Source organism: Mauremys mutica, chromosome 4, assembly GCF_020497125.1.
Source record: "Mauremys mutica isolate MM-2020 ecotype Southern chromosome 4, ASM2049712v1, whole genome shotgun sequence".
Taxonomy (NCBI): Eukaryota; Metazoa; Chordata; order Testudines; family Geoemydidae; genus Mauremys; species Mauremys mutica.
In genome coordinates, this window is record NC_059075.1 from 48,157,877 (window position 1) to 48,179,293 (window position 21,417).

General features: G+C 36.7%; 1 protein-coding gene and 1 long non-coding RNA gene across 5 annotated transcripts in view; one reads left to right on the forward strand and one right to left on the reverse strand.

The window, feature by feature from the left end:
• The window catches only part of NPAS3 (neuronal PAS domain protein 3), an 836,061-nt gene that overhangs the window by 540,181 nt on the left and 274,463 nt on the right, over nucleotides 1-21,417 (reverse strand). The gene's annotated exons all lie outside the window — the stretch shown is intronic.
• Nucleotides 837-21,417, forward strand: part of LOC123370276 — a 31,154-nt gene continuing 10,573 nt past the window's right edge. The window contains exons 1-5 of one of the 4 annotated variants that reach the window (XR_006579348.1): nucleotides 855-894; nucleotides 1,271-1,305; nucleotides 1,679-1,893; nucleotides 15,690-15,816; nucleotides 16,210-16,289. This is a non-coding gene — a long non-coding RNA (uncharacterized LOC123370276). Of the gene's footprint in view, nucleotides 895-967; nucleotides 1,107-1,270; nucleotides 1,306-1,678; nucleotides 1,894-15,689; nucleotides 15,817-16,209; nucleotides 16,826-21,417 lie in introns of those variants that run through there. The other 3 variants (XR_006579345.1, XR_006579346.1, XR_006579347.1) reach the window with 3 other exon arrangements.

The following is a 21,417-nucleotide window of genomic DNA, read 5'->3' on the forward strand; positions in this document are numbered from 1 at the left end:
ACTTGACTTGCAGGAGTTTATGCTCCTTTCTGTTTTCCTCAGTAGAATTTAACTTCCAGTTTTTAAAGAATGCCTTTTTGCCTCTAACCACCTCTTTCACTTTGTTGTTTAACCATGGTGACACTTTTGGGTCCTCTTGCTATGTTTTTAAATTTGGGGTATATAATTAATCTGAGCCTCTATTATAATCTGAGCATCTATTATGGTATTTTTTAAAAGTTTCCATGCAGCTTGAAAACATTTCACTTTTGTGCCTGAACCTTTTAATTTACATTTAACTAGCTTCCTCAGTTTTGTGCAGTTCCCACTTCTGAGCTAAATGCTTCTGTAGTGGGCTTCTTTGGTATTTTCCCCCCAACAAAGATGTTAAATTTAATTATATTATGGTCATTATTGCCAAACAGTTCAGCTCCATTCATCTCTTGGACCAAACACTGTGCTCCATTTAGGACTAACTCAAGAATTGCCTCTCCACTTGTGGCTCCAGGACTAGATGCTTCAAGAAGCAGTCATTTATAATATCTAGAAACTTTCTCTCTGCATCCCATCCTGAAGTGACACGTACCCAGTCAATATAGGGATAGTTGAAATTCTCCATTATTATTTAGTTTTCTATTTTAATAGCCTCTCTAATCTCAGAGCATTTCACAGTCACCATCTCCATCCTGGTCAGGTGGTCAGTAGTTTACTCCTACTGAGTACTAGGAGTGGGTGACCACAGAAGAGAAATACAGATGTAATTTCCCTGAATTATAATATATAATTATAATATATAATATATAATTCAGTATCTTTCATGTTGTCAGTTGGCATGATACTAGTCTGTATCATGAGCCCAACCGCCACTCTGCATTCCAAAATCCAAACTGTGTGATGGATGGCAAGCCAATCAAGGTATGCGTATTATATAGCATTACCCATCCAATTCCTCTTCAGTCAATACATATCCTAAGCTAACAACTTAACTATCAAATCAAATTAACCACAAAAAGGAGAAGGGCAAATAGTGGGAGACTATGTCAAAATATTTACAAGTTATAATAGGTTTTTAAGGAGTATGGAATGCGGAGAGTACCAATATAGTCTAAACTTCAGTCAATCCTGAGGTAGGAGGCAGAATCTATTTAAAATGAAATAATGTTCTATGTTAGTTGAAGTTGTGAGTTGAATAAAGTAGCCTTCTATCACCAATCTTTGCTTCTTATGACTTTTACTTTTCTAATAATCTGCAAACTACTTGTTTTAAACAACTCCTTGATTTGTGTTGCAGGATGGGAAAGAGGAGTCTATGAGAAACAGTCATTGGTAAGTCATTCTTTCCAGAATGGTACTTCCTTTTGCCCCCACCTTATACATTACAAACCCAGAAAGGGTGACATTCACCCAAGTCAGGGAGCCTGCATGTACCACTCAAATTCCACTAAAGACATCAAAAATAGGTGTTAAGTGGATTTAAGAGTAACATAGAGTTGTGCTGGCCTTGTGGAGAGCAGAGGTGATATGTAGAAGCTAACAAGGTCAGATTACTTCTTTATTTCTAAAGGAAACAAAATTGAAGTTACGTAAGGCATGGAACCTCCATTCTTCCAGTAGGAAAGGATCAAATATGATGGAGAAGGTAGTGGCATAATAAATTTATAAATAAAGGAAATGACAGCTCCTTCCTGATTCTTCCTAGGTGCACCTGTATTGATTCTTGTATGGATTTGTGGTATGCTGTATTGAAGAAAAGGAGATTCCTTCATTTTCATTAACCCCACTTCACACACCCCTCCCCCAAGGATGTGTGAAAAGGAAAAGAGACAAAAATAAAACCAAGTGGAGACTAAAATACTTTTAGATGAGAGAGAGTCTGGAGGGAATTTTAGTTGGCTGCATTTCCCTGACTGACAGGTATGGGTGTGTAAATATATCAAAGTGTTGGGCCTAAAAAACAGAATAAAAGTTTTTCCATCTATATTTCCTCAATATTTTTTAATCCCAATTTGTTAATCATTTTTAAGTTTACACATGCAGCTTATAAAGTGCTATTTATACACAGGGGGAAAGTAAAGGATTATTTTGACTGGAGGAGGGAGTGATGCATGAAGGGACAGCTGGAACCTTTCTGAGGCAGCAGGTTTTTTCTCACTGTGCTACATATGTGGACTCAGTCTTGAGATTGCAATAAAATGGTAGATAATCATAACAATCCGTGCAAATTTCATTTATACACATGTGATCAAATTTTTTTATTCAGGAAAGGCTATTTCCCATTGCCCACATCTGCTTCTTCTCCAGTGGCCCTTTCCTAAAAACAGCTCATAGTTTATTTATTAGATATAGCAAACAATGCCATTATTTTTGTTTTGAGTTACCTCTTAATATACTTACTTCACTACTATATAAAAGACATCTAACTTTAGAACATTTGCATTGTTTGTTTTAAATTAATCAAGATTTATGAAGGCAAAAGGGTAAAATAGTAGAAAGGGAAACATACTGAGTATTACTGATAAGCAAGATTGATTACTTCAGATATCTCTTTGTGTTTACCAACAAAAGGCAATACGCAGTAGCATGCTAGGTTTGTTCCAGTTGAAAAATGAAGCAGAGTTGGTAGATAAACCATCTACAAAATGATGCTTTTCAGAGTACACTATGTCTTTTCATACTCTAATATCTTATTCAGCAAATCTGAGTAAATTACTTCTTAAATAAATCATTTAGTACTTACCATATTTTGCTAATTATTTCAAAATACTGCCATCCTACATTATTTATATGTTAATTTTTGTATCCTAGAAGAACCAGTCTGCACATAGTGGATTGGTATCTTCAGTAAACAATAATATGGAATATACAAATACTGGGGGAAAATTATGCAGCAAAGTGCTCATTTAAGATTTGGCTGAGGCGAAACATACAATACCTAGTACTTTGTGTCACTATACTTATATCCTTAAAGAACTAAGCTGGAAAAACAAGATGCCACAAAAATAAAGCTGAAAAAACCCCTGAGATTTGTAACCACAATCAAACATAAATAATTACAAATTTTGAATGTAAAGATCATTCAAATAAATGTAACTTATGGATAATCCTCATAGGGTGCAAGTCAAAGTAAACAGACAGTCCACTTTAGAAAGTGTCTAGTGAATTGATTTAACAAGTTTAATGCGAGCATCAGTGTGCGGCTATTACTGATCGTAAGCTTTACTGATGTTATTTGTTCGCTTGGAAAAATACCGCTCTCTGGAATGAGCACATTAAGGCTAAAATTGCAGAGAAAACCCTATTACAACTTTATTGCTGGCAAATTGGAACCAAACCTTGTCTGTATATCAATTACTTAGAGTTACCACAGAGATAAATCCTTTTTTTTTTGTATAGGCTCAATCTTGAAGACAGTGATGAGAAACTCCTTATTATACTCTACCAACATCTTTTGGTTTTCTTAGCAATTTCAAGAAATTGTCAATTAAATTCTTTTTATTAGGTTCCAAAAACTGCTAAGTCAAACACGAGTCTATCATAAGGCTTGTAACAGCATGTTATTTAGGCACATTTTCAATGTTTCACTCTTTCACTATCCACCTACCCCAATCCAATTCAAAAGTTCTTATAAAGTGAAGGAGTTTTCCACCCTAGCGTCTCAGAGGTTCAGACAAATTTGGAGTACGTAAACACGCATTTCTTGTAACCAATGCTATGAAGAATCCCCTTTTTTACTTTAAAAAGGGAAATAAAATTATTTACATGATTTTGGAAAGAAATAGATTTGTTTGCACATTCATTAAGACTGATGAGAGACTTCTGTGCAATTATACAGGATATTAAACCCACTTAAAATTATGCACAAAATAAAGTCTGCCAAATATTAGTACAAACATATCCACTTATTTGCACGTATTTGCTTGCTACTATTTTTTTTTAAAGTAAAAATTGCTAGCTATCCAGTGTAACTGTTGCCGTTTTGGGCCCAGGATATTACAGAGATAGCATGTGTGAGGTAATATATTTCACTGGACAACTTGTGTTGGTAAGAGAGACAAGCATTTGAGCCAAACAAATGTCTTCTTCATGTCTCCTGTGTGGCTCAAAAACTTGTCTCTCTCACCCATGGACGTTGGTCCAGTAAAAGATATTACTTCACATACCTTCTCTCTCTAGCTATCGAGATGGCCGCTGATAAGGGAAGTTGCACTGTACAGATTCAAGGACTGCAAGATCACGGAAAGATTCATAGTCCTTGCTTCTTGAGCCAAAAGAAGCTAAATGCTCAATGCTTTTAGTCTTCAGGAAGAGCAAAAGAGTTAGCTACTGCTTATAGGAGCAACACAATGGAGAGACACATGGGTATCAAGACAGCAACTTCCCTGACCTCCCAGCTAGACATATAGTGCCTGAGAATAAAAGGGAAGGAAAGAAAGTCAAAAAGGCTCAACATTCTGATGAACCAGTACAGCATTCAACAGTTTAGCATTTTAGTATTTCCATACTGTTTACACTTTGTATCATTCTAAGAAATGTTTAAAATATAGGCCCACGTTCTACACGTGGTGATGCATCAGTTTAGAGATATTGAACTACTTACTAAAGGAATTATATTTTTTCCCATTTGGATGCTCTACAAAAGAAAGTTGGAATTATTTTGCAGCACTCCAACTGTTTTTTTGCCATAGAACTGAATGCATACAGTTTTGAATATTACAGGTACTGACTTGATACTTTGGACTTAAGTGGCTTAATACCTGTACTTCACTCAGCTATAATGTACCATGGCATGAACTCAAGTATGAATTTTTTGATGTCTTTAGGCTTGGAAGGATTAGATTTTTATCGGTAAATGTCAGTAAACATCAGTTTCACTGTACACACACAAACTGTTGAAAACATATTTCCATAAATGATAATACAAATTCAGAGAGAGGTAAAGAAAGAAAATACTGCTTGAGAACTTATTAGAGTTTGATTTAAGGATATTTATTTGTATATTTTGAAATGTGCTGTTGACAATTTTTGTTTTAACTGTTATAAAGTTTAAACTTTTTGAATCTCGATGTCTGCTGTCATTAAGTCACCTCTCTTTGTCTGAAACCCCAATAATTTTCTGCAACATGAAAATTTAAACAGAAAAAAATGAATGCTTAACAATAAACACTGATATTATGCACCAAAATTATAAAAAAGTAAAAATCAAATTCTGCCAAGCCTAGATGTTTTTTAATGCAAGCATTCTTTCAAGACTAGCGTATGTTAAAAATTCGAAAATGTTTGCAAAATAGTAACATGAGAGCAATAATGCAAGAAGTGCCAAAACTTACAACACATCACATTTTTGTGCTTAATCGCTACTTCTGGTTTTGGCCCAGCAGCTTTACAAAAATTGCTGCTAAGCCTACTTTCATGTACAGTCTTCCAAAGCATTCTGTAACATCCTGACTATTTGGTCACAGGCTAATGACATTTGAAGAGGAAGAAGGTCAAAGCTATCATTATGGTGGTGACAACCAATCACAGTGGAAAAAATAAGTTTTATTTATTACTCTTAATACAAGAAACCTTTACTGTGGAATATAATTGTACTGTCACTACACACCAGAGATTTTTAATCCCCAATCATTTCAACATATTTTACAGTTCATTACCTTTTCAGTTAGATATTGCAGGAAAGACTCTCCTGAGTCTACACAAAAGCATTAAAAATCTACTTTTTATACTCATATTCCACCTATATGCTGGGAGTTGAACCAAAGAACCAGTTCAAACCGGTATTTTTACCTTAACCAGAACCAAACCTGAATCATAATCTTCCCTACTACTGAACCAGAACTGAATTGAAAAAAAAATTGTGTTACTGGTTAAAATAAAGGTTCAGCATTTTTTAAGCTTGAGATTTAAAAAAATGACTGGGATCTTATTTTCAGTACAAAACAAGAAAACAAACAAACAGGTATGTGATGGCAACCAGAAAGGCTTTCCCCCAGTATAATGAGAAGAAAATCACATGAGCAGGAGGGCAGCCCACAAGAACAGGAACGGAAAGGGGAAGCTTAGGAGCTGCCTGCACACCACAGGTGGCCACAGAGGGGCCCTGAGATAGAGGAACTATATTTGAGACTCCCCCATAGGGAGATAAGAAGTAGAATGCTCCCTTGTCCCAGATGTTAACAATAACTCTTCAAACCCTCAAAAAAAGGTAATGGCTCCCCAACTCTTCTCCCTTTAGACAGGCTTCTTCCCACCCTTCCCCAACCCCTGTGGCAGCTACTCCCTCCAGTTGTGTCAGCTGAGGCAGGGCCTAGGCCCCAATCTCAAATTTATCCTTTCATCGCAGAAGATATTATTTTAATTCACTCCAACAAATTATTCATTAAAAATATGTTATTTGACAGCAGAAAAACACTAGGAAAACTCATGTAAAGATTAAAAAAATAAATAAATGATCAAATATCAAACTGGTGTCAATTTTAAATTTCAACTATTTTTTTCAAATTTACTTCCACCAAGACTGAAATTTGATTTGACATGGTAACCGAACTGTTGGTTTTGGGGGAGGGGGGGGTGTTGGGGGTTGGGTTTTTTTTTTTTTTTGGTGCCTGGAACCAGAACTGAACCCAAACACACCAAATGTAACTGAATCCAAACCTCAACTGAACCAAAATAAATACCTTTTCAACTCCCTGCCTATATGAAATATTTAATGGGAACTTTTACAGGGGAAAAATTTATATATTCTGAATGACATTCAGAATAAATAGATGTGCAAGAAAACCGACTCTAAACCTCTAGTTACAGTTTTTAAAATGTTTAGCATTTTGATCACGAACTTCTAAAAATACTAAACCTGTAAGTAAGATGTTTGTAAGAATTTAAGTGTGCTACTATGACACACAGTATAGCAATGTCTCAGCTAAACAAGATGAACTACATATCTTCCTAATAACACACAATACTCTAACAAACAAATACAAAGTTATGTTGCCTCTAGGAAAAGATTACCTGTTATGATTCTCATAAGTTCTAATAAGTGTCACTGTGAAAAGGTAAGCAATTGTATCACTGTGAATTTTGTCTTGTAAAAATCTATCACACATGGTCATTTTTCACACAGTATAGCTCCCAAGTCTTTTTCTGTATTGACTGAATATAATTTAGACTCCATAACAAAAAAATGACACCCTCGACATTACAGAGGTTGTCTAGTTAACTAAATCACAATGTGAAAATATAATTTTGTATACCTGTTTTTTAGAAATTGCCATACTAGCCCCTGTAATGCTAGTACAGGAAAGCACTCATTGGACCTGGAGTGAATCTATTTTCACCCACTTCTTTTTTTAATCTGGAAATCCATTACAATCTGCCCCCCCACATAACTAGGCTATGCAAAAAAATAAACACCACGCAAAAAATCCACAGATAAAAGAAGACTGTCTTCTCTACACTTGATTTCAGTAGGATGCCCAAGTTTAAATAGTTTATCTAAAGCACATATTCTTTTTCATTAAGGGTTGTTTCAAGAAATATTTTCTTTTCAGAAACAAACTGTCCGTGTTTCCAGATTAATCAAATAAAAGTATATTTTTCCAGTGAGGTAGAAGAAAGGTCTTTTGGAGCATTTCAGAGCAATTCAGTTGGAGAAAGGCAATGCACAACTATAACAGACTTCGTTATTTTCATCTTGCCTACTCAGCTGTATGAGTTCTAACCCATAAGAATTATATAACAGTCCTAATCTTCACTCTGTCTGAATTTACCATCCACAGTATTCAACCACATTCTTCCAATTAATTTATCTAGCAGAAAAAAAAGAGGAGAAAGTGAATGTTTACTGAAAACCTGGTGCACATAACAAGACAAATAAGACTGACCCAAAAAGGGGCTAGTGGTGGGGGAGGAGGAATTGAAGAAAATGAATCAGTCTCAACATATGATGGCAAATTAGAAAAAAAGACATGAAGGGGAAAGAAAACAGATAAATAGAAGAAAAATAAGTGGCACATTATCAAACTTGAATTTCCATTGTTTAAACCAGTTTTATGCCAGGGGAGTTCCACAAAAATCAACCGAGTTATATAGGCAAAAAACTGGAGTAACACATTGGAAAATCAGGTCCCATATTTTGAAGCACCTTGCTGAAACCAAACTTTCATAATAAATAGCAAGTGTTCTATTTAATAAGCCAGAAACCTCCCTCAATAGAACTCTGCAAATATGTACAAGGGTCAAGTTTTAATGACAAATATTAAGGCCGTTTTTAAAATAAAGAAAATATAAGGTGAAATGTTTGGCCCCGTATAACAGAGTGATCATTCTATAAATAACTTAAATGTCCAAGATGCTTTTTAAAAGTTAGATGAAGATGAAATGAGATGAATTTCAGAGAGAAGCAAGTTCAACCCTAAGGCCAGAGTAAAAACATAAATTGTCTATCAATTCAGATTCAATGGGCTCAATGGTTCTCTTCTCACAGCAGTATCATAGACTTTCAAAGGAGTTACTCCAGATTTACGCTGCTGTAAATAAGAGAAGAGTTAGGCTCAAGAGTGGAATCCTAAGCAGTTATTTTACTAAAACAATCCAAATATGATTAATAATAAAATCAGTCAATCATTAATATATGATGACATATTTATTGGAACCTGGATGTCATGACAAAATATTCAGTCCTTACATTTTGACAAAATCTTCTAGATGGTAAGGTTCTGCTTGATGTCACCAAATCTGAAGATTAAGAACCAAGCCTAAGGCAGATTTTCTCAATTATATAAAGTTATGCACCAAACTTCTGAAGTCTTTCCCTAAACCTCCATTGCAAGAGAATTAGATTTGACATAACTACTAGATGGACCATTGGTCTGATCCATTATGGCCATTCTTATGTTCTTAAGTTTGACAAAGTTTCAACTGTCAAATAATATATTAGTAATTACACAATCAGATGGAAATGGTCTATCTAGCCCAGTATCCCGTCTTCATCAGTGGCCATTGCCAGATGCTTCAGAGGGAATGAACAGAACAGGGCACTTTATCAAGTCATCCATCCCATGTTGTCCAGTCCCAGCATCTAGCAGTCAGAGGTTTAGGGACACCAAGAGCATGGGGTTGGGTCTCTGACCATCTTGGCTAATAACCACTGGTGGACCTGTCCTCCATGAACTTATCTAATTCTTTTTTAATCCAGTTATACTTTTGGCCTTCACAACATCCCATGTCAACAACTTCCACGGGTTGACTGTGCATTGTGTGAAGACGCACTTCCTTGTGTTCCTTTTAAACCTGCTGTCAGTTAATGTCATTGGATGACTTCTGGTTCTTCTGTTAGGTGAAGAGGTAAATAACACTTCTTTATTCACTTTCTCCACACCACTCATGATTTTATTGATCTCTAAGATATCCCACTTCAGTCATCTCTTTTCCATGTTGAACAGTCCCAATCTTTTAAATCTTTCCTCATACAGAAGTTGTTCCATACCCTTAATCATTTTTGTTACTCTTCTCTGTAGTTTTCTCTGTTCTGAAATATCTTTTTCTAAATGGGGTGACCAGAACAGCACTGTGTGGTTGTACCATGGATTTATATAGTGGCAAGATGATATTTTTTGTTTTACCATCTATCCCTTTCCTAATGGTTCCTAACATTCAGTTAGCTTTTTTGACTGCAAGTGCATATTGAGCAGCTGTCTTCAGAGAACTATCCACATTGACACACAACTAATCTTGAATGATTAACATTCTGAAACTGGAAAAGAAGTCTTCTGGCTGTTATTACTGCATAAAGTTGTTTCTGGAAGACTTTTTAATGGGTAATATTTCTTTTTAATTTTAAAAAGAAATTTCAGATACATCTCACCTTCTTAAACAGGACAGACTTTTAAGTGCACTGGACTGCACATTTGTCTGTGTCTCTTCGTTTCATCTTTATTTTAGATGAAGAAATAACTGCAATGACCTCACCCAAGTCAGGGGAAGGCCCCCTGAAACCCAGAAAACAAATATCCTGGAACATTATAACCTACAATTCTAATAAAAAGAGTTGATAACTTCTGAATATTTAGAGTAATTTTTGATGGATCAACATGTCTGTACCTTCAAAGGCTATAAATTATAAAGTATTCAATAATGTCTCTCTTAGTTCTTGTAGAAAATCTCTTCCACGTACAATACATTGCAAAATGATGTATATTCTTACTTTGTGTTGAACAGGGAACCATCATTATGTAGAGTATTATAATTGAGCACTTCCCACTACTGTTTTTTGTACATGAGAAAAGGACAAATGGTCTGAAAGAAACAAGTTTCTATGAAGTTCTGAAGGTGTTCTCTTCCTTGTACCCATAAAAAATGTCTCTCTAGAAGATAAATGGTGAGACACAGTCAACTCTCTTTTTCAGAGATGATCTTGGTAAACTGGCAGAAAGGTTAATACATAGGTTACTTAGAGAGAAATCAACAGTGTCCAAACAGCAAAAAATTAACCTTAGAAATGCTTGACTGAAAAAGCAAAGATTCAAGGAACTGGCTCAATTAAAATATGTTTTTGGTTTTCTCCTCCCTTTTCGCTGCCCCTCTTTCTTTTTCCTTCCCTTCTCTCATTTTTACTTCCTCCTGTTTCCTTCCTTCCTTCCTACTTTCATTTCTTAAGAATAATTTACATTTACATTGCAGCAACAGGTGAAGAATTTGAAGCCAGAGAGGAATAGGTCGTACCTGACATATAACTGGATTATAGACTTCGTATATCTAATTTTAAAAAAAATATATAACAAGGAGGACAGCAAAATTGTTTTTGTCTTCTGAGGGAATCTTCCCTGGATTGGTAGATAAATGTTAAAACCAGACTTATAACTTATTATTTAAAACTTGATAACTATTTTCATGTTGCATCAATATGTATGTCTAGAACCTTGTTTAAGAAAACTATTCACCATGCAAAGTTTTAAATGCACAGTATCAAAGAATAATTTTTGACATTTTGATTCATACATGCTTATAAAGCTCCAAGACAACATGGTTTAATTATAAAACATATTTCTACTGCCTTAGTCATGCCAATTAAATTTGATTGGATACTTTCTTTATTCAACAAGCCCCTTTCATGTCATTTTAATTTACTGTCAAAGCAGCCTGAATATTGGAAACTAAATTATTTACTACAGCCCATAAGCCAATAATGTTCCATTTGTCTCGTACAGAGGGAGACTAGACTAACAAGATTATTAAGGACATTACTTGTAATAGCGAATGTCCTTCACTTTATTTGAGCTTCATGCTGTGCTTTCAGAGATCATTCTTCAAAAGAGCTCCATTTCATTCCGTCACAGAACCTCTGATACAAATTATTCTTTGCTGGCTTTGTAATACTCTGATTATAGAGAAAGTGGACCCGATATTGTTGGGTAAAAACAGAAGCTTCTTCTCTTCTAAGAAAACTACATAGTTTATTTGTGTTAAACACCTTTGATTCACTCCCTTGTGCCAATGATGCAGAACAGGGAGAAATCAGATGAATTTATCACACAATGATAACATTTCACAGATTTAATTTACAGGGGCTTTGGTTATCACTGCAAAGATTTCAAACTAAATTCTGAAACTTAAATTCAGGTGGTTAAATCAATCGTATAAATTCTTACAAACACCATGTAGGGAATGCACTAGATGTAATATAGAACTAACTTTAGTAAAACATTAGACACAGCATTTCACAAAAAGATACTTGAAAAATATAATTCAAACTGGCTTGGATAGAAGCCTGTCACATGGACTGAATATTGCATAAAGAACTGTTAACAAAGAGAAAGAATAAATAACAACATATCAAGTTGGGGGAAGATATCCTTGGGCCCAGTGTCAGGCCCAGTGTTAATAACTTCATTAAGATCCCAGTTCAGCAAGAGACTTAAGCATGTCCCTGGCTTTAAGCACATAAGTAGTTCTATTTAAGTCAGTGGAATTACTTGTGTGTTTGGAGTTAGACCATCTTATGGACCCTGCTGAACTGAGGCCTGTCTTGGAAAGTAAACTGGGAGATGGTGCAAACATTTAAGAAATATACAAAAAAAAATACAAAGGGAGAGAGAGAAGTTTTAAGAAGGTGGGTAGGAACTTAGAGGGTCATATACTTCATTGTTTCTGGTGGCTGAGTTCACTGCATTTCTCGACTCTTTCCACAATGTCCCTGAGTGCCACCTTCCCATTCCCCTCTATTCAAGGACTACCTGCAACTCCCGCCACCTTCTCCCTCATGCCACAGGCTCTGTGTTTTCCCCATTTCCCCTTCTCTACCGGGCACAGGCTCTGTGTGCCTCTCATTTCCCTTTCCCCCCATGCCCTTCACTGCCCTCCTCCCCATCCCTACCCCCATGGCAGGGGTTCTATTTCTCCCTTCCCCCGATTAAGGGTTTTATGTGCCCCCCATTCCTCCCTCTCCCATACTAGGGTCTGTCATTCTCCCTGTAGGCAGGTGACTCTAGGGCCATCTCATTTCCCTTTCCCCCCAAGAGGGGCTTTGTGTACCTCCTTTTCCCTCTCCATCCATACCACGTTCCCTCACTCACTCCCCCACTAGGGGCTCTGTGTGCCCCCAATTCTTGGGTCCCCTATTTTCCTTCCCATACCAGCAGCTGTGTGTGCACTCCCATTTTCCCCACTATTATCATTTGTCTTCCTTCTGCAGAGAAATAAGTAATTTGGTCATTAAGTGATTAAGCTTTATTGGGAGTATCAGAAAAGCTGATAGTGTTACCCTGGCAGGCATTAATGGGTGTCATCCACCAGTTTTTTGACTTACAGACAGTGCAGAGGGGTTTGAAATGTGGCTCCACTAACTGAAGACGAAAGCTCTATGTGTCCCCCATTTTTCCCCTTCTGATGTTCTGATTTCCACACAAATCAGTAGAAGTCTATGCACTGATGTCTAGAATATTCACTGACATTTTGATGTTAATCAGACACAGCATTCAAAAGTTATCATGTTACAGACACACAGAGTTGAGTGGGAGTACGGCCTCACAACGTTGGCCAAGACAATCTATCTCAATTTGGCAAAAAAGCAAGCTAACCTATTTGGAAAAAGAAAAAAAAGAAAAAAAAACAAACAAACCACCAAACAATGGAAGGAAGATACAGTACAAGATAAATTGAAGAAAAAAAAAAAGAGCAAAACATAAACCCTATGGGTTACTGAAGACCTAAAATAGGATATGAGCTTGAAACATTTATTTTAAAAAGTCAGCATGACTTGGAACCACATATGAAAGGCATATGGACCAGTTTAATAATAGTTCCTCTCTGCGAAGGCTCTGTACACAGGTTGGGGCATCTCAGTAAAAGACAAATATTAACAATACAGTGAGACCTCAGTAATGAACAGAATACAAGCCCATATGGATGCACTTATTATAATGATTATTGACATTATGGTAGCATCCAAGACACGATAGGCAGCTATACGGCCTGCCCCAAAGAGTTTGCACTCTAAAAATACTGTGAAAAGCGGGTGATGGGAATAAATGAGGAGGAGGAGGAGAATTAGGGGACATGAAGTCAAGGATATAATAAATTAATACTGTTTAAGTTTTTTGTACTCAATAGGTAGGGCCCTACCAAATTCATGGTCCATTTTGGTCAATTTCACGGTCATATCATTAAAAAAATTAAATTTCATAATTTCAGATATTTAAATCTGAAATTTCACGGTACTATAATTATAGGGGTCCTGACCCAAAAAGGAATGGGGGGGTCATCGGTTATTGTAGGGGAGGGTGTGGTAACACTATTCTTACTTCTGCGCTGCTGCTGGCAGAGGTGCTGCCTTCAGACAGCCGGAGAATGGCGGCTGCTGGCCAGGAGCCCAGTCTGAAGGCAGAGTCTCCACCAGCAGCAGCACAGAAATAAGGATTGCATGGTATGGCATTGCCACCCTTACTTCTGCGCTGCTGCCTCCACAGCTGGGCCCTGAGTCAGCAGCCGCCATTCTCCGGCCACCCAGCTCTGAAGACAGCAGTGCAGAAGTAAGGGTGGCAAGGTATGGTATCACCACCCTTACTTTTGCATTGCTTCTGGCGGGGCGCTGCCTTCAGAGCTGGGCATCCAGCCAACAACCGCTGCTCTCCAGCCACCCAGCCCTGAAGGCAGGGCAGAAGTAAGGGTCTCAATACTGCGACCCCCCTAAAATAACCTTGTGACCCTCTTGAAACTCCCTTTAGGGTCAGGACCCCCAATTTGAGAAGCACTGGTATCACCCATGAACTCTGTATAGTATACCTCTACCTCGATATAATGCTGTCCTTGGGAGCCAAAAAATCTTACCGCGTTATAGGTGAAACTGTGTTATATTGAACTTGCTTTGATCCACCGGAGTGCACAGCCCTGCCATCCCGGAGCACTGCTTTACCGCATTATATCCAAATTTGTTTTATATCGGGTGGTGTTATATCAAGGTAGCGGTGTGTAAGGTAAAACCATATAAAAAACTAGATTTCATGGAGGGATACCAGATTTCATGGTCTGTGACGTGTTTTTTATGGTTGTGAATTTGGTAGGGCCCTATCAATAGGAAATCAATGGAACTACCACTGAAGTAAATAGGGCTTACCTTGAATTCCCACCATCTTGAAGTCCATGAGATCGACTCATGTTAACAAGGGTTGTAGGGATGAGTGTAAAATTCCCTAACCTATTAAGCAAGGACCTAACACAAATTCTTCTATTGCTTTGCTAGTTTAATTGTTCAGGACATTCAGCAGTTAGTTATTGTAGTTTTTAAATGATGCAAAAGCAAACTATTCTGGAATATGCAGAAGTAAAGAATGGGAAAGGAAAGGGGTAATGCTTTCTTGATGACAATGCTTGCTTGTGATAGCGGAGGGCACAAGGTGACAATTTAGTGTTCCAGCACAGATTTACTCAATAATGAGCAAATATTTCAAAGCAAACACAGCTGTAATGTTTATGTTAAAAACAATAGGTTATGACAGCAGTCAGACATTCTACATCCTTCAAGTGTTGAAAATAAATTGTTTCTTTTCACACACAGGAGACAGAGATTACTAAAGTGTAACATGACTGAAAACTCTCAGAAAATGGTCTTCTTGAAGAATAACTTGTTTTTTGAGCTTCTTTTAAAGAAACACCCATTCACCAATGTGTATTGTTTTAATTATTTAAAAAAATATATAGAAGATGGCAACCCTAAAAAATATTTCTGGATATTAGTACAGTAATATCTAATAACTCTGAGACGATACAGTTATTGTGTATCATTTTTATTTACAGACCTGAGGAGGAGTTACATATATACTTATGCATATAAGGGGAGGAGGGATAACTCAGTGGTTTGAGCATTGGCCTGCTAAACCCAGGGTTGTGAGTTCAATCCTTGAGGGGGCTATTTGGGGAACTGGGGTAAAAATCTGGGGAGTGGTCCTGCTTTGAGCAGGGGGTTGAACTAGATGACCTCCTGAGGTCCTTTCCAATGCTAATATTCTATGATTAAAAGCAGAATTTGGCAATGTTTGCTACTTCTGACAAAGGGTCAAATTCACAGGCTTCATCAAGAGAAAATTCACATTAAAATATGGGATTTTTTTTCAGAGTAAGGATTATAGAATTTGATCCTACATAACCAGACATAGCATATAATGAAACAACTTCTCTTTTCATTTTGTATGTCAACATGTGATTTACTCTTCAATTTTCAGACCATTTGCCTCTGTAAAAGCTAATTATGAGATACAGTAATACAAACAGAAGGAACTCACCCATCATACTGCCCCAGTATTTTAAAGGTACATCCAAAAACATCCGTGATGATCAGTTACATTAAAGGTATGATTTTATTTCTCTCTGTGTGTATGTATTGTATAATCTTGTGATTTTAAATTCTTAAGACTTTCAATAAACTTACCATGCAGCAGAAAATTAAATAAAACTTAATACATTTAAGATCATTCAGACTACAGTATTTATAATTTCCTGTTGTAGATATCACTATCAAGAGTGATTAAATCTAGTAATCTCTGAGGTACTCAACCTAAAACGTATCCATTTAAATTAATATTTTATTGCCCAAAAAGCTTACATTTGACTTCTTAAAATAGATATATGCAAAAAAGCTTAATCATCAAAGAGCCATAAAGCTATATTGAATCAAGAAAATGTATTTTTTTAAAAGTAGAGAGATACATTTTGACTCATTAATTCCCTTTAACCTTTGTATAGGTGTGTCTTTTCAACTATCCACAAAGGACATAAGTGAACATTTCCCAGCTCAGGTACCAGAGAAACAACTGGATTCAGGGGTAAATCTCATAAAGTCCAGATAATTTTGTATGAATCAACACCACAGATTTTAAATGTTAAAATGAGTTTAACAAAAGGTAATCCTTGTATACTTCCTGAATTGTCTATCCTTTGTCTTCTCATCACTTATACTTCCGCAGCTCATGAGCTGATCAATGTTTTAATCCTTTTTTTCATTTTAAGAACTGTGCTAAGAATATGTAAGAATGGATTTTCTTTCCATGCAATGATGTATATACAGTATTTCATATTAACACAGACATATTTGAGTATATACTTGCACATATATGTAATGCACATTCAGTCTGTGTATTAACATGTTTGTATTATACATGTATCAGTATATTCTATGCAATGATTTATATTAACATATAGGTAATACAAACGTATATAAACTCTAAAAATATGGTGATATTTTTCAAGTGTCCACAACATTTGTCAGCAATTCTGGATATGGGAAAACTCATATTTGTGTAAAGACTGAAGGTAGTTAGTGTAACTATCCACTATGCATGTGTACTTACAAACCTGCATATCTAACACTGTGGACATAAGTTTAGAGGCTTGGCTAAGGAAATTTGGAAAATCTGCCCTTGTGTTTTGATACACATGAATATTTAATATGGGCTTGATTTACCATGAGTAACTTTTAGTGTAAACTCTAGTGTAAAACTAGAGTAATGCAGTGGTGAATCAGGCCCTATAGAGCTATTTAGAAGGATGTTCAACACATAGTTTCATGGTGCTTTTCTCTATCTACAGTGCATGTATGTTTGTATTAAAAGAAGAAAAGGATTAATTCTTTGACAGCCTCTATGTAAAAAAAAATTGTGCATAAAGTAATGTGTTTTTTTTCCTGATTGAACTTTATATGCCATGCTCCATTTTGACTGAAACAGTGAAATAACTAGCATGTTGCCTCTCTGAAGCCGAAAGCAATTTCCTTTTCTAATTTTAGTTATGCAAAGCCTATGGGCATCATCAGCATTTAGTAATTAGTTTTATAATTACTGCTGTTTTGCTCACTGTCATTCAATTTTTCTTACAACATGGTCTGGGATTGAAACATCCCACATCCACAGCTGTGTAAATTGCCATCCATTTATAAGACAAAAAAAGTAACATTCCAAATACATCATTATTCAGTCAAGAATGTGTTACTGGTACTTTGGTGATGCTTTGAGTACATAAGCTGCCCACTAAAATAACTAAGAGAAATATAATTTGAATATTTAGCAAATGCTTCTAACAACATGCAACTCTGGCACACCTGAATTAGAAGTAAAAAGAATTCCCATTAAACAATGTTCTTGTATAGTATGGACACTGATAAATGCATCTACTATAACCAAGGCAAGATCTTTTTTGCTTAGGGTTAACAATTCAGGTACTGTATTGAAAACTACATCTGAAAAGTAGACAAACTTTGATTTACTGAATACTAGCGTACAGTCATTATTCTTTCAAGAATTCATACTCTGACAGCTAAACACATAGTCATGCAAACATAAGATGAGATATTGATGTAGTGTAGATAGCAGAAGCAAAGCTGATGTTACTAAATAGCATATTTCCTTGACTAATGAAAAAAAAATTTAAAATTCTAAATATATGAATGTGTTTTGGTACAAGATGTTGCTTTAAACCCACTGGAAAAGCCAACACTCCATCTTAATACTGCAACGCTCCAGTACAATTAGAGCAAGTAACTTTTAGAAATAAAACATTAATCCATCAATTTGTAAAGATTGAGAACTAAATAGTTAACTGAGGTTAAATGCTATATTTTGTAACTAAAATGACTATAAAGTTTCTCCAGTTGGCTGGCAGTAGCTGTAATCTTCAGAATGTCAGCTTAATTTAAAGAATGTATTTCAATGAGTGTGAGAGTTTCCTCCTAAAGAATTACCTTGAACAGAAAACAAAGGCTCCCTCAGCTTTGGGTAGATGGTAGAGCATCAATGGAAATGGGTGGCATTGCACTTAATAGGAAAATAAGTGACCTAAATTAGAATATAGACCAGGGGTCGGCAACCTTTCAGAAATGGTGTGCCAAGTCTTCATTTATTCACACTAATTTAAGATTTTGTATGCCAGAAATACATTTTTAATGCTTTTAGAAGGTCTCTTTCTATAAGTCTATAATATATAACTAAACTATTGTTGTATGTAAAGTAAATAAGGTATTTAAAATGTTTAAGAAGCTTCATTTAAAATTAAATTAAAATGCAGAGCCTCCCTGGTCTGGAGGCCAGGGCCTGGCCAGTGTGAGTGCCACCGAAAATCAGCTCATGTACCGCCTTCGGCGCATGTGCCATAGGTTGCCAACCCCTGATATAGACTATGATCAGGAATGAGACAGATCACTAGCAGCAACTCCTCCGTTACAAGTAGAAAGAAGTGAAATAATAAGGCAGTCCCTTCTATTTTATTTCATTTTTAGCTTTGCTCAACTAGGAGGAGACAGTTGCTAATAAACATGAAGCTATCATACAGAAAGGAAAAGACTCTACCTAGCACACTGATGCTCTGAATGAGTGCAGCAGAGGTGCCCTCTCATAGAGGACAATTTATGCTGAACCTTTTTAGAAAAAGATGTTTGCAACACTGTTCTCCATTCTGTAATATTGTTAACTGTCTCAGACATGTCTACAGGGGCTCCTCTTCAGACAGTGTACCTCTGCCACAGCTGGTCAAAAAAACAGGAACAAATTTTGCAAAAGAGTTCATGAGAAAATTGTCTTTTTTTTCCCCCAATCAAAAAATGAACATTTGGAAAGTTCTGATGCGATCTAATCTCTGCCTTACCTTCAACATGGGCAACAGCAGAAAAGCTTCTGTGTAGTCGAAAGTGTAAAATTTTGGTCACCTTCATAAAGTGTTTTTTTTTTTTTAAGGGCTTTGCCTAGACTCTAGAGAGTCATCATCAGAGTTCAGGACAACAAAATCCTCTCTGTCACTCAGAAACAAGACTCAGGCACCCGCAGCTGCTCCTACAATCCTTAGGCTAGTAGCTACATTCTGCTCCACTCCATTCCCCACAGGCCATTCAGTTTGTGCCTCATTATCACCACCCATTATGCCATGCACCATAAACCCTACAGGACACTCCTATGAACAGAACTGTTACATAATCAACCATCAAAGATCACAGGAAGTTGCAGAGCCCCACCATAATGTGTCCACTTCCTGCCTCTCCCTGTCCTTTCCTAGTGCAGCAGAACCACAGCACAGGCACTTCCGATGGACAATGAGTTGCACAGGTATTTGGCCCTGAGGGGTCAGTTCTGCCATGAGGTCCCTGACAACTGCATGAAGTATGCCTTTGAAGGGACAACACTAGACTCCATGCCAACTCCAATATAAAGGTTTTTGGTCATCTTACAAGTGTGGATCTCCATATTCTTTTTGGTGTGATGGCAGAACTCTGCAAGGTATGTTGTTTGGCCAAAAATTGGTGTTTTAGGCAAAAAAATCCTATTCTAACATTTTAAAAAGACAAATAAAGAGTAAAATGTAGTGCATGCAATTTATAAGTAAAAGGAATAATTTCCATTATTGCAAATGTGCAGCGAATAGGGCATTGTCAGACTAGATGCGACTATTCCAATCTTTCAGAGGTACTGGAGAGCCAAATGCAAAATCTAAGTTTATGTCTACACAGCAACTATGCACCCGTGGCTGATCAGTGCCAGCCAAATTGGCCTCATGGCGGGTTGGGCTGTGGGGCTGTTTCACTGCTGTGTAGACATCTGGGCTCAGGCTGGAGTCGACTCTAGGACTCTGCGAGGTGGGAGGATCCCAGAGCTTGGGATCCAGCCCAAGCTGGGAAGTCTACACAGTAATGAAATAGCCCCGTAGCCCAACTCTGGTGAGACCGAGCTGGCTCGCACAAGCCAGCCATGGGTGTGTGGTTCCTCTGTCGACATACCATAAAACACAGTGATACTATGTGATTTGTGACATTTCTGCACCCTGGACATTTTAGGTCAATTAATGGATTATCCTGGACCATATACACCGCTACCTCAATATAACTCCACCCGATATAACACGAATTTGGATATAACGCAGTAAAGCAGTGCTCGGGGGAGCGGGGGGGAGGGCTGTGCACTCCAGTGGATCAAAGCAAGTTCAATATAACACAGTTTCACCTATAACGCAGTAAGATTTTTTGGCTCCCAAGGACAGCGTTATATTGAGGTAGAGCTGTACATAATTTTGTCTACTCTGAGATATATTAATATTATTATTGAAATATTACAGAGAACAAACCTGAGTGAAAATAGTTTATAGAGAATATGAGAAAAGTTGTAGTATTTTGTGATATGGTGTACCATTCAGTTAAGTGAAAAGAATGTTACATAGCATGCCTTTCAGTTATCTGAATGACATCCTACATAATGCTTCTCAAATCACTACTAAATGCTCTCTCTTTTATTGTTCAGAAATATTATATTACTGAATAACTGGTATATCTTTGTTAGTATCTTGTACTATATTCAGTGTAACAACCATTCATTCAGACAACTGTCTAATCTGCAGATGCAGTTGTTGAGCTAATTGGTTGCAAATGCAGGTTCAAGTAACTGTGTTGACAATTTTGCACCCACAATTGTAGAAGCGACTTTTAAAAGTCTGGACCTAAATTTCAAAAGAACATAAAAAATCATTTGTGTACTTCAGAAGTAACCAATATCTCTGGGAAATGTATACCATTTTCACAGTAAGATAAAAACTCATTATGAAAGGAGTGCTGTCCAATGGGTAGAGCAGAGAACTGGAAGTTAAACTACTACATTCTATTCTCATCTCTGCCACTGACTTGCCAGGTCGCCCTGGGAAAGCTGCTTAAATAACATTTGATCTTCAGACTACAGCATTTATAGAAGTGCAAAGAATTAATATTGCATGTTCAGAAAGACTCTCCATTCATAAAATATTCCTGCCCATATGTCTGAAAGCTAATGAAGGTCTCCCAAGTGTTATGGAGGATGATATAAAAAGTGTGAAAAATAACACCTAACATGGATCTCATGAATCTTGGGGCAACTTTTTAAGGCAGATTTTTGGGGAAAATTAATCCAAGACCGTACCATTTCACCAATATTTAGTGGTTATCAGAAA